Genomic DNA, 13,221 nt, shown 5'->3' on the forward strand with positions numbered 1-13,221 from the left:
TCGTGACCTGAGCCGAAGTCAGACGCTTAACTGACTGAGCCACGCAGGCGCCCCCAAAACTTCATTATTTAGGGAGCTACCTTTGCTCCTTCTCGATGCACGGGCCCCCATCCTTATGAAAGGCCAATGCTCAGTGTTGGTATTTCCGGAAGCCCAGACGACAATGACCGTAACGGTGATGATGGTGGTGATGCCGGTGATGGCGACAAGAGGTAGAAACAGCTCTCATTTGCCAAACTCTTACTGTGTGCCAGGCAAGGGGATTTTCCTGCGTGTCTTACCGTTGTAAGAGCTCCACGAAGCAGGTGCTATCATTGTTTCCATTTTATAGACCAGGAAACAGGGACAGAGAGAAGTGAAACGACTTGCCCAACGACTCCTTGCTGGCAAACAGCGGAGACTTGTGCCCTGAGCCGTAAGTCTCGAGGCCCGCACGCTTGGCTTCGTGTCTTTGTGTACTTCCCTGTCCCCGGTGCCCGTCACAGCTCAGTGTAGCTACACTCCAGAAGGCAGGAACCCTTGGCTACATCCAGTGGGCTAGCCTCACCCACTCTCAGTTTACAGCATCTGACAAAGGGGAACAAGACGAGAAAGGGTCAGAAAAAGTTCCCAGTTGTGACCCCAGGTCCTGATGGGCAAAGACTTGGCGGGGGGGAGGGAGGGGGTGTTGCGGAATAAAAGCCCTTGGCCGGCACTTTCTGGCAAAATGAATCCCTGCGGGGCTGGGGGCATGGTTCTCAAAGCTTAAAAGCCCCAGACCAGAGATCTTTTGGAAGAGAGATGGTCAACGGGTTCTTTTAAACAATAGCTATGGGCGTGGGGTTTACAAGACAGATTCTCAGAATAAAAGGCCTGGCAGAGAACCCGCGCCTCTCATTCGTACACATCACCAGCCCCTTCTGCTCCAGGAAGTGGTGTAGCCGTGAGCACAGATCGGGGTCCATCGGGGTCCATTGGTCCCTGCTGTTCTCCCTCTGGTCGGCGAGGGGATGCCAGCAAAGGTGGAAATACTTAACGAGGCATCATTTTTAATTACCCAGATCTGGAGATTGGCCCTGGAAAAGGATCGTTCATCTCTGCCCTCCGATTAATCCCCCCCACACCTCACCACGGAAACCGGGTAGCTGGTTAATGTTACAACGAACAAAGGAGCGGAGAAACTTGAAGGATCGAAATGTTCTGGGAGGAAGGAGCCAGACCGGCCGGATAGCAAGGGGGAAAGAGAGGACCCGGGGCTCGGGCCCTGTCGTCAGCCCCCTCGAGAAGGTCGGCCACAAGCGGGATTTGGGAGAGAGAACAAGGCGATGCAAGGCAGGCGCTGTTCCTTCCGTGGGACAGTGGGCGCCTTGCCTCAGTCCACGGCCCCTCAAGCCCACACATATGCTGTCATGTTAACACAGCACAGAAAAGCCATCGAGTCGGACAAGGACTAGGATGGCAGGCGACCTCCTCTTGGGTCAGGGTTGGACCAAAAGGGTTAGAACAGAGGTGGCGAAGCCGGACATGTCACAAAGGCATAGCGGAAGTCCCTCGCGGCCCGCTCCTGGGGCAGGCCTCACCCTGTTGGTGCACCCCCACCTTTCCTGCTGCTACGATCAGCCTCTCTTTGCCTCAGGGCTTTCTCTGGCCCCTGGATCTCTCCACGCTCCAGCAGCCTGCACCTGAGACTGTACAAACACCCTCCTTCCTCTCCTCGCAGGAGGGAAACTGAGGCATGCCCTGCGCTGACTCTCACAGGGACCGCGGCAGGATTAAACTCTAGCTGCGCACAGTAGTAACTTGGTAGGCTTTCTTCCCCCCCTGCCCCCCAGCCCCCCGCATTCCACATCCCCACCCACACGCGTCCCAGGCTCACTTCCCCAGTAAACTACTGGCTCTCCCATCCTGGTGTCAGGATCTGCTTTGGGGGGAAGCCGAACTAAGACAAAGGGAGCGCTGGTGACAAAGGGAGGTGGACGGGGCCCCGGCGGGAGGCAAGCTCAGGCTCCCAGACCGGAGTTTGACAGAGACCCCTGGAGATCTGCATTTCTTACGTGAAATCTCCCGTTTTGTTTGGTAGGGGAAGGATCACAAAATAAAAACAGCAATAGCCTCCTGGTCAACCCAAATGCGTTGAGATTAGCCTGTGGGCCACCTCAGGCCTCGAGCAGGAGACTGAGGCTGGATGGGTGAACCAGCACTTTTCAGGATGTATAAGGTGGGGATGACAGCCGGCTAGTCTCTTACTTCCCGCCAGGGCACTGAGACCTCCGGGCGTGTAATGAATGGCCTAGAAAGGCCAGAGTGACAAAGAGAACTCCCTGTGGCCTTTTCACATGTCACCCGGGAAGAGCACTGTCACCTTCTCCACCTGCACCTTTGGAGACCCCACACCCCTCTGTCTCTGCCCCAGAGGCTCTCCATTGCTCAGGCAAAATTGGGTTCAGTTCCCCAAATCGGGTGGGGGAAAGAATTAGCGATGTCAAGAAATTGGAGGTGAGTGGGTCCTCTTTTAAAGTATGGAAAACGTCTTTAAAACACTGAAATGTTGGGCGCCTGGGTGGCTCGGTCGGTTAAGCATCCGACTTCAGCTCAGGTCATGATCTCACGGCTTGTGACTTTGAGCCCGACATCAGGCTCTGTACTGATAGCTCAGAGCCTAGAGTCTGTTTCGGATTCTGTGTCTCCAGCTCTCTCTGCCCCTCCCCTGCTTGGTCTCCCTTTCTCTCTCTCTCTCTCTCTCTCACTCTCATAAAATAAAATAAAATAAAATAATAAAATAAAATAAATAAAATAAAATAAAATAAAATAAAATAAAATAAATAAAATAAAATAAAATAAAACGCTGAAATGTCTAATCTACCAGGCACGGCTGTTCCACCAGAGACCTGGGGTTTCTGTGCCATATGTCTCTGTTCTTGAAGCCCCAAATCAAAATTGGAAATCAGAGCATTCAAATGTCGCTCTGGTCACGGTAGTTATTTGGCCTCTCCTTACACACCCCCAGCCACAGAGGGCTCACTATCTTCCACATCAATTCATTCCGTGGCTGGATGGCTCATTTATTATTTGTTTCAACTTTTTTTTTTTAAAGCTTATTTATTTTGAGAGAGAGAGCACATGTGTGAGCAGGGGAGGGGCAGGGAGAGGAGACAAGCAGAATCCCAAGCAGGCTCCCCCTTGACACGAACCGTGAGGTTATGACCTGAGCCGACATCACGAGTTGGACGCTTAACCGACCGAGCCAGCCCCCACGGATGGCTCTAACTTTTAGGATGTCTATGCTGAAACCCACCCCATTGGCTGAATTCTGCTTTGTGGAGTTGCATCCTTACAATAAAACTCAGTGAGGAGGTCAAGAAGCAGGCTGGGTGAGGCTATCAGAACCTCCAGAGTAGAGAGGGTGCCAGGGGCATAAATGGTTTGAAAACACCCAATTGAAGTTATAATAGTTAAAAAGGAAAGCCGAAACATAAATCCTATTTTCCCAGAAGACGAATAAGAGTACGATGAAGCCTTGGCTGATAGGATACCCAGAGGACAGACTCACATGTGTGCCGGCTCAAGGGAGAGGCACCAGAACCCCCAGGACAGTCGAGGTTTTTATATTTATTGAAAGGAGACCCGGTGTTTCTCAAGATGGAAGGTCCTGGTTTGATTCACGTCTCCATTTCCTCTTCCGGCAGCTGAAGGCGGCTGTCATGCCTGTCCACTTGACCCGTCCTCTTGGGGGCAATCACCCCCAGTTCAGGCAAACACTTCTCCCAGCCTGGAGCACGGCACCCTCCCTGTTCTGGCCTCAGCCCCGCTCAACGCTCGTGGTCTACTTTGCAGAGTGGGCACGCGCACCTGAAAAGATAACGGCAGAGGAGATGGGGCGAAACTTCAGGAAAAATGTTGTTTTAAATTACGACTGTTTTAAATGTCAGGACAAAGACTTTATCGTCAAGTGAATTACACCAGAATCAATTTTGTAAAACTAGTTCAAGAAACTTCGGGGCACCCGGGTGGCTCCGTTGGTTGAGGGTCCAACCTTTTTCTCAGCTCAGGTCTTGATCTCGGGGTCGTGAGTTCAAGCCCTGTGTTGGGCGTGAAGCCTGCTTTAAAAAAGTAGTTCAAGACAGGGGCCTGGGTGGCTCAGTCAGTTGAGTGCCTGACTCTTGGTTTTGGCTCAAGTCATGATCTCCCAGTTGGTGGGTTCGAGCCCCACGTCAGGCTCCACATTTCCCTCTCTCTCTGCCCCTCCCCTGCTCTCTCTCTCTCTCTCTCTAAATCAGTTAATTAAAAAACAATGTAAGAAACTTTAGAGATGGCCTGGTACCCCCTTCTAGCTTTGTCCTTAACACAGCCTTTCCTCTGAGTGTGAGACAACTCTCTGTGCCTCTTTTTCCAAGGACGCGAATCCTAAAAGATCAGGGCACCGTCCTACGACCTCAGTTAACTTTACATCCTTAGAGGCCCTGAACACAGTCACATCGGAGGTTCGGGCTTCCACAGAGGAATGTGGGGGAGACACAATCTAGTTGAGTCCCCAGCAGCCCTGCTGCCGTTGTTTGCTTCGGGGAGTGCCCCTAAATCACGGAGAGTGTGAGCTCACGCTTCTCTGCCCTCGCGGGTGTTTTGGCTGGCAAGTCTGAGATGCCCCGCGCTCCCGAAGCGTCTCCTCACACGGGGTGACGCCCAGAGGAGGAGTCAGTGAGGGACACACGCCTCACCAGGCTCCCCTCGATTATTGGTCAAGGTTGAGCCAGGCTGGAGCCAGCCTTGGAGTATGCAGAGGGAACAGTGTGGAGCTTGGGAACCTTGAAAGCCAAACCAGTGGAAATCACCAGGCCCCAAATCTGGAATTTCTGGCCTATGATTCCCCCCAACCCCCGCCGGGTTCCAGATGGAGGCAGGTCAACTCAGTTTTGTTTGGACCTCAAAATATTACATTTCTTTCCAAACCTTCTATAATCCCAAGAGCATGTGGTGACTTCTACAGTGACAATATGTTCATTGATTCATCCATTCAACAAATATTTATTGAGTCTCTACCATATGCCGGGAATAGTGTTTGGCAACTAGTGATCCCCAAGGACCCACTTTAATGACTAACTAAAACCCGATGTATGATTAGCAAAGCCGTCGCTGTGTGTGAGTGTCTACAGGGCCGGTCCCTTCAGCAGGCCGAAGGGCCGCTGTCTTACTTCCATCTTTCCTCCATTGAACAAAGTCATCTCCTCCTGGCTTGAGAACATTCGGAAATTCTCACCTCACGTCCAAATTAATGACGTATCATGACCGGCGAACTTCAGGCAGTCCAAGCTGGTTTGACCTCAGTGAGGGGGCACAAAGCAGCCTCTGAACTCCATTCTGTCCCAGTCAACCCCTTTCCTCCCTCTCTCTGCCCCACCCATGCTAGGTAAGGCACTTGGGGGCTTCAACAAATGAAGATCCAGCTTCGTAGTTCAATTAATCTGTCCTTTTTTCCCAAAAAGTAACTGGCCCAGCTCAGTAGCTCTGCAACCCTGACTGAATCTTAGAATCTTGGGAACTTTTGAAAAATAATGATGCCCAAGTCCCAAACCCAGAGCCTATGATTCAGTTGGTCTGGAATGTGGCCCAAGCATCCGACTTTTTTTTTTCTTTCTTTCTTTCCAAAAAACTTCCTCAGTAATTCTAAGTTGCAGCCAATATTGTGAATCACTGAGAGTCATTTCCCCAAGATAGCTTCAGGAGTCCTCGGAGGACACGGCTGGGTCACAGGCATAAGTTGGTCTTACACACCTGGTGCCCAGAACTTTGCCAGAGGCTGTAAGGAAGAGTCATTTAAGTTCTGAGTCTTGGCCATGTCACCTGTACAGTGGGCTTTATCTTTCACCGTGTAGCATCCTGGGTTGATCCCCACGGAGTGTAAGGATTCTCATGGCGGGACATGAGGCAGGCGGGCAGGGGCTGTTTGGGGTCAGGGAAGCTTTAAGGGAGTCACCAGATCACACAGCGTCTTCACCCACTTCTCTATTGGCACCCCCATATGGGAGAGAGAATTAAGAGGCATTACATAGATATTCCCTAAACTGAATACTAAGAAGGTATTATTGCCTAGCTTTGCCTGCAGGCACTGAGGCCATTTTAGGCCATGACACTTTCTCACACGGCTGGTGTCTCGGGGGCAAAGAGCAGACACCCAAAGTTGCACGAAAAATAAAATGTTGCGATAAAAAGGTCGACTGTTTGGGGACGCGGCTCTCAACACCCGAAGAGAGGCCATGGAACAGTGGCTCACGGAGGACAGGAGCCAGGGCCCCATGACCAAGCTCTCTCTCCAGCTCCATGGCCTTGAATCATTTCTTTCCTCTGCATCTTCCTTCTTTTCTTTGTCTGCAAACTTGCTTCTCTGTACAAGGCGGCCAACCGGCACACGCTGAGCTCACGCTTCCGCAGTCTAAGTAACACACAGAAACTCACCAGCAACGGCAAACGCCCGTTCCAAATGCTGGGCGGAAACAATCTGATTGGCTCAGCGTTGGTCAGGTGACCACCCCTGGTCCAATCAGCTGCACCCGGGGCTGGGCTCTTGTGAGTCAAATATGGCTGAAGGGGAGCGGGAAGAGAGAGGCAGGTCTCAGAGAAAGGAGCCCGGAAGAGACGCCCCAGTTGGTGTCTTCTGTAGTCACACCCAGGGTGATTTAGGTGACAGTCTTACAGATGACCTGGGCTAGTCTGGGGGTTTACTGGTCTCATCAACCATCCAGTTCACCGCAGGGCAGGAAGGCAGGAGGTGAGGGCTCTCTCCCCTGGTGCCCTGACTTCCCTCCTCACCCTTCATGCAGCTCTTGGGAGCTCTTGGCACAAAACAGTCTCCAGCCTAATTACCAGCCGGAATTAATCAAAGGTATTCCCAACTGCACGAGCGATGCTAGCCAGGAATGTCTCCGAGTTGAAATTCTTAAAATACTTTTGTTTATGAGGAAGTTTTACATGTTAACTTCTGCCAAAAGCCAGTGAGAGGAGCAGTCCCCACAGACATCTGAGATCACTTTGGCTGTCTTAATTCGCTCATGATGTTTCATTAATATCAATTTTCTCCCCGCATCCCAGCCTGGCAGGTTCTTTTTACAAGTGTTCTGCTCTCCCAACCTCTTGCTTTTTGCTTTGTTTTAACTTTTTCTTAGAATTCTTTCTCCGTCTTCTAAGAAGTTCTCCTAAATCTCCACAAGGCACACATCTTTTGGCTCTAACAGCTCCATTTAAAAAGTGGAAGACATCACAGCCTTCATGGGTTCTCCCCCCATCCCCCACTAGGAAGTTACAAGAGGGAGGTTGGAGGGGCAATAATCTAGAGAAACAGACTTTCATCGTGCTTCTTAATCCTGCCCTTGGGGCTGGTGGTACGGAAATTCCATCCCCCCCGCCCCACCCCTCCAAACTCCAGGAGTCCCAAGTGAGCATCATCTTACTTGATCTTCTCAATGCCCAGGGACAGAGGGCTGGTGAGGAGTCCTAATCCACAACCACCACCAGCATGGTCAGAAGGAATCAACTGGACGTCATGTCTGTCTGGCCAGTTTCTTACTCCATAACAGTCATTGGCTTATTTGCCCTCAGATCCATTCACTTCTCTGTGTTGCCAAGCTCCCTCGCAAAATGGTTTCTGGGTTCAACCAATGGAAGGCTCTGGCAGAATGATGGGGGATGGAAGGAGGAAGAAAGCCAGGGTATATCTCTTTCTCTCTCCAGTTTCTCCTGTGGTATCTATGGCAGTGTCTGGGTGTCTTCCACGGCTCTGATTCCTGGTGGGAAACCCAGCCGTGGGTCTTGCTCCTTCTGGACAACCTGAATCTTGTTTTTGGTTGCAACACACGACCCTGTTTTCTCTTTAGCTCCAGGAGTGGTAGCAGCTTCCTGATGTAGCCAAGGTCTGGGTTGTATCATCATCCCTTGTTTGGCTTCTCAGATCTTCCATTTTCTGTGTGATCAATCCCCTCTATTAAATTATCCATGTTTGGGGCGCCTGGGTGGCTCAGCCAGTTGAGCGTCCAACTTCGGCTTAGGTCTATCTCACAGTTTGTGAGTATGAGCCCCGCCTTGGGCTCTCTGCTGTCAGCACGGAACCCACTTTGGATCTTCTGTCTCCCTCTCTCCCTGCCCCTCCCTGCTCTCTCAAAAATAAATAAACCTTAAAAATTTTTAAATTCTCTATATTTGAACTATGTAGGGCATTTTTAGTCTTCCTGGTGGACCCTGCCTGATACATTTGCCCACTCAAAATTAAAGTTCTCTTCCTGCCTATAAAACAGTGTTTTGCAAACTCTCTGTTGCAAAGGACCATTTTTAAATAATTTCAATCCATCATGGATTGACACATAACTGGTATGCAGCTGGAACCACATGCAACTTATCATGCAAATTCAACAGTAATGGAACTGATCTACGCCCTGATCAATGAGACAAGTCTATCAAGCATGCATTTGGATGTCAGAGCAAAGTAAAATTGCTATGAGAATTTCAAAACTTTTGCTCTCAACCTGTGTAGCTGTCTCATCACAGATCTCTTACAAAGAGTTTGTCAGCTGGTGTGGAAGCATGGACCACACTTTGAGTAGCACTGTTCTGGGATCCATTTTGTTCACGTGTAGGGCCATCCCACAGCTTGGGAAATCTGGATGCAGCATAGATCATTTTTCCTTTGGCTTATGCACAATTCCCAGGCAGAAGCTGTCTTTCTCGCACAGACCACGTTACCCACAACTTTCCAGCACTGAAGATATATATACTGGGGCGCCTGGGTGGCTCAGTCGGTTGAGCGTCCGACTTCGGCTCAGGTCAGGATCTCGCGGTCCGTGAGTTCGAGCCCCGCGTCGGGCTCTGTGCGGACAGCTCGGAGCCTGGAGCCCGCTTCAAATTCTGTGTCTCCCTCTGTCTCTGCCACTCCCCCGCTCGTGCTCTCTCCCTCTCTGCCAAAAATAAATAAACATTAAAAAAAAAAAAGATATATATACTAAGGACAGCACTTAGCAGGGACCAACTTCTTTTCGAGGCAGTTGATTTAATCCTCACAATGGCCCCATCACGAAATGCCGTGATTATCCCCATTTTACAGAATGGAAAAGTGAATCTCGGAGAGATTACATAGCTTCACCAAGATCACACAGCTTGCCAGTGACAGCACTGGGACTCTTAGCCAAGTAGGTCTGATTCACTGCCCACGGTCTAAGCTATGATGCTGAACTGCCTTATTCATCTTGAACATTTCAACCTGAGATGTTCGTCCTGAACATTCGTCCTGAACAGAGTGTAACACATCAAAGGAAAAATTATGAAAGATCCGAATGACCCAGAGAAGCTATGCCCGGTCTGCGCCCTCTCTCACCCGAAACAGGGCTCTCCCCAACACCCTGTCATTGGAACCCACTCTTTCCCAACAAATCCGCCCCATCGACGTCCTCCTTAAAGAAGCCTCTCCAACCCTTCTAGGGCACTTCTCGACTTTCTATAGCTCTGACAGCCTGCACTACACTCTCGAATGCAGGTTGAATACCATACAATCTTATTGTCCCCGGACTGTGCTTCAGAGCACTTCTTGTCTCCCCACGAGTCTGGAAATCCTTCAAGAACAAAGGCTTTTATAATAACAGTGGCTCCTGGAACAGAGCTAATATTTATTAAGCACTTCTTGGTGCCAGACGTTGTTTTAATTAGTAATTGTTTAATATACACAACAGAACGAGTGAGGTGCTTTTACTATACCCTTTTGACCTATGAGGAAACTAGGATGAAGAAAGCTTAAGAAAGTTTCCCCAAGTCCAACAAGTAGGGGCTGGGATTTCAACCCTTGAATCGTTGGCCTCCAAAGCCAGTACTCTTAGCCACGGTGTGATTCTTGAATTTTCAAGATGCTCCCACCTCTGTGAACGAAGTAGGCCCTTTCAGCGCCTCAGGGAAGGAAGGAAGTACTATCACCGAGAGGGCTTTAGAGCCAAGAGAACCGTTGGGAGGATTTGTCACTTCCCATTGTGTGCATGAGGACTTCGAGGTTCAGGGTGAAGTGGCTCGCTCATGGTCACGGTCACACGGCAAGCCCATGTCAGAAACACCAACAGGTCCTGAGTCCCAGCATGGAGATCTCCTGTCTACACCAGCTGGATCGCAGGCGTGCAGATATTCACCTGACTATCGCGCTCCCAAGAGAGGCACGCGGTGTTTTCTGGAACGCGTGCCAGGCAAGCACTGATGCCAGAGAGGAAGGCATAGAAGCCCCGGATGTTGGGAATGGTCCACGGAGGTGAACGTTTTCAAGTAAGGAGAGGCAGCTAAGTTGCCGAGATGTGAGCCCCTGCCTGGGAGTCAGAAGACCTGGGCTCGAAACCCTGTTCTGCTGCGTGAACTTTAGCAAGTTACTTGCTTTCTCTGAACTTGTACACTCCCTTGAGGACCCTAGAGATGGATCTGACCCGCCGACCCCTCAGCCGACACCGAACTCCTCGGCAACCGAAACCCCTGTGGTGTGTGTTTGCAGAGAGGACAGAGGTGAGTATGGCCAAGAACCGGTTCCCGTAGAATGCCCTAGAAAGGTGGGTACAATGGTTTCCCTTAATTATGGACTTTTTCCAACTGTAAGAATGATGCTGACTTACCACTGGAGAGTCTAAAAGTTCAGCAAAGAACACATACATCCAGGAACCAAACACCTGGAATCTTACCTTCTGAGCACCCTTGCAGTCTTGTTCCTGGTCATGGTATAGGCTCCTACGGGGGCGGTACAGGTTGGTAGCTAAGAGTGTGGTTTCTGGGGTTTAGCTACGTGTAGTGAAATCCCAGCCCTTGCTTGTACCAGCATGTGACTTTGGTCGGGTCATTTTGCCTCTCGTTCGCTGCCTCAGTTTCCTCCCATTTAAAAAGGGACATCGGTACCTGCCTCGTGGGGTAGGTGTGGGGAAAACCCTCAAAGGGACTTAGGATAGTACCTGGCACACAGTCAGCACTCTTCAGTGTTTCATCTTAACACGATACTTAACGTCTCTCCTGACACGATTAGAAATTCTTCACAAATATGTTTTTCTGAGCTTACCCACTGTTGCATGAAGGGATGTATCAGCAGTCACTTGAGAAGGGTTCCGAAAACCGAGGGAGACAGGGGAGGGGCCTGTTGGTGGGCACAGCCCATATTCCCAGAACCTTTCTTTCAGGGTCCGTTTCCCTCAGCGGGTGTCACCATCTCCTGAAACATCTCTCCTTCCCTCTGTCTCAGACGCCACAGAAGCTCCGCCCACACCCCTGGCTCCTTCTCCCCAGTTCCGAGAGCTCGTCCTCGTCCCTCCGCCTGCTTGGCTGCTGACAGCTAGAAGATTCCAGACCAGTCATTTCGTAGAAGGGCCCTCCTTCAGACTTGTTTGATGTTTCCCTTTGATTAAATTCAGGTTACGCATTTTTTTTTTTTTTTGAGAGGACATTAGTTTCATTTGCTACGCGGAAATATTGAATCCACTAGGAATTAATTTGGGTAGAAGTGATATATCTTTCTTCACTTACATGAAACACCTGCTTTATCAGGTAGCAAATGTTTAATTGTAGAGATCTTGCCTTTCTGTTATTCAAAAGCCAGTGTCCTGTCATGCTGTTTTGTGGCTTTACCGTGGCTTTGTTGTGTCTCCAAACTTGGTCATGAGCAAATTCCCACTTAGTGATGCCCCTTTTCTCACAAACTTCCTGGTTCCTCTCGCCCAGTAAGTTTTCCAGGTGCATCTTAGGATTGTATTATCAGGGTCCTCAAAAAATACCCTCGTGATTGGAGTTGTTTTAAATTTTTTTTAAGATTTATTTATTTTTGAGAGAGAGAGAGACAGACAGAGACAGAGCGCAAGTGAGGGAGGGGCAGAGCGAGAGGGAGACACAGAATCCGAAACAGGTTCCAGGCTCCGAGCTGTCGGCACAGAGCCCGACGCGGGGCTCGACCCCAGGGACCGTGAGATCATGACCTGAGCCGAAGTGAGACGCTTAATGCACTGAGCCACCCAGGCGCCCCACGATTTAAGTTGTTTCAAATTTCTAAACCACGACAGACAAGATCGACAACTTTATAGCGCTAAATCTTTCCATATGGGAACATCATGTACGTATCAATCAAACCTTTCGTGTCCTGGAACAATTTTGTATTCTTCTTCATGAGGCTCCTGCCCGTTTCTTGTCAGGCTGTTGACTATTTTTGAGCCCCTCGCGAACGAACCGGCCTCTCTATCTCTTTTTCGTTGCTTTCTCTGGCTGATTACAGTTGGCTGATAGGTTAACATAGGGGTTAAGTTCAGCCTCCCTGGAGACAACTCCGGTGTGAATCCTGAGTCAGCCCTCTTTTGGCTTTTGCCGTATGAGGCAAGCCACGTGGCACTCTGTGCCTCAGTTTCCTCCCCTGTGAAACGGGGATACTGATGTGGTATCTGCCTCATCGAATGTTCCAAGAATGGACTTATAGAAGGGTGCCCAGCCCATGGTCAGAGCTAACTGTGGCTACTTCCTAGACAAGCCCCTTTCTGGCCCCCGGGGCCTTTCGCGGTGACACGGTAGGGAGCGAAGGGGACGTGGGCAGTGGCGGAACCCGGGCAGAGGGCTTGACCTGAGAACCCGAGAGTGGCCTTAGGGTGGGAACATCCGGGGACAGGTCTGGAGGGAAGCCGCCTCGCTCTCCTGCCCCCTCACTTTCTTTCAGGGGCCGTGTGGTCTTCCTCTCAGGCTCTCCCCTGACCAGTGCCCTCCTAGTCTCGTGCTGCACCCCCTCCTGATGGCGACTCTGGCCCTGAACCTCTCTTGCCACTTGTCAACTCAGTATTCACAGGTGGGGTTCCGGCCGTCTTTCCTCATAGCTGCTTCCAGGAGTGCAGCCTATGGCCAGGCCAGCCTTGGGACAGAGGGCAGTCATCCTGGGGAAGTTGAGGCATCTGATTTTAGCAAGTTGGCTGGGGTGGCGGTGGGGGGGGTGGGAAGGGAATCTTCCAGAGAAGGGGCTCTTGGCCATGATGGGCACGTCCAGAAGTCACAGGAATGGGCATTTGAGACGAGGCCCCTGCCCGACAGAGCCCAACAGGCCGCAAGCATGTATCCAGGAACCACCAGCAAAGGCAGAGTCGAAGTCGTCGGCCCTCCTGTGAGCCGGGAAAAGTGTGGCTCTCAGAGGGGAGGGGACTCGCCGAGGGTCACAGAGCCGGCCTTGGAGAGAGGCATGTCAACAAATGGGAGCCTTCGGCCTCTGGGCTCCTTCCACCCCCG

This window comes from Panthera uncia, assembly GCF_023721935.1.
Source record: "Panthera uncia isolate 11264 chromosome E2 unlocalized genomic scaffold, Puncia_PCG_1.0 HiC_scaffold_19, whole genome shotgun sequence".
Lineage (NCBI taxonomy): Eukaryota > Metazoa > Chordata > Mammalia > Carnivora > Felidae > Panthera > Panthera uncia.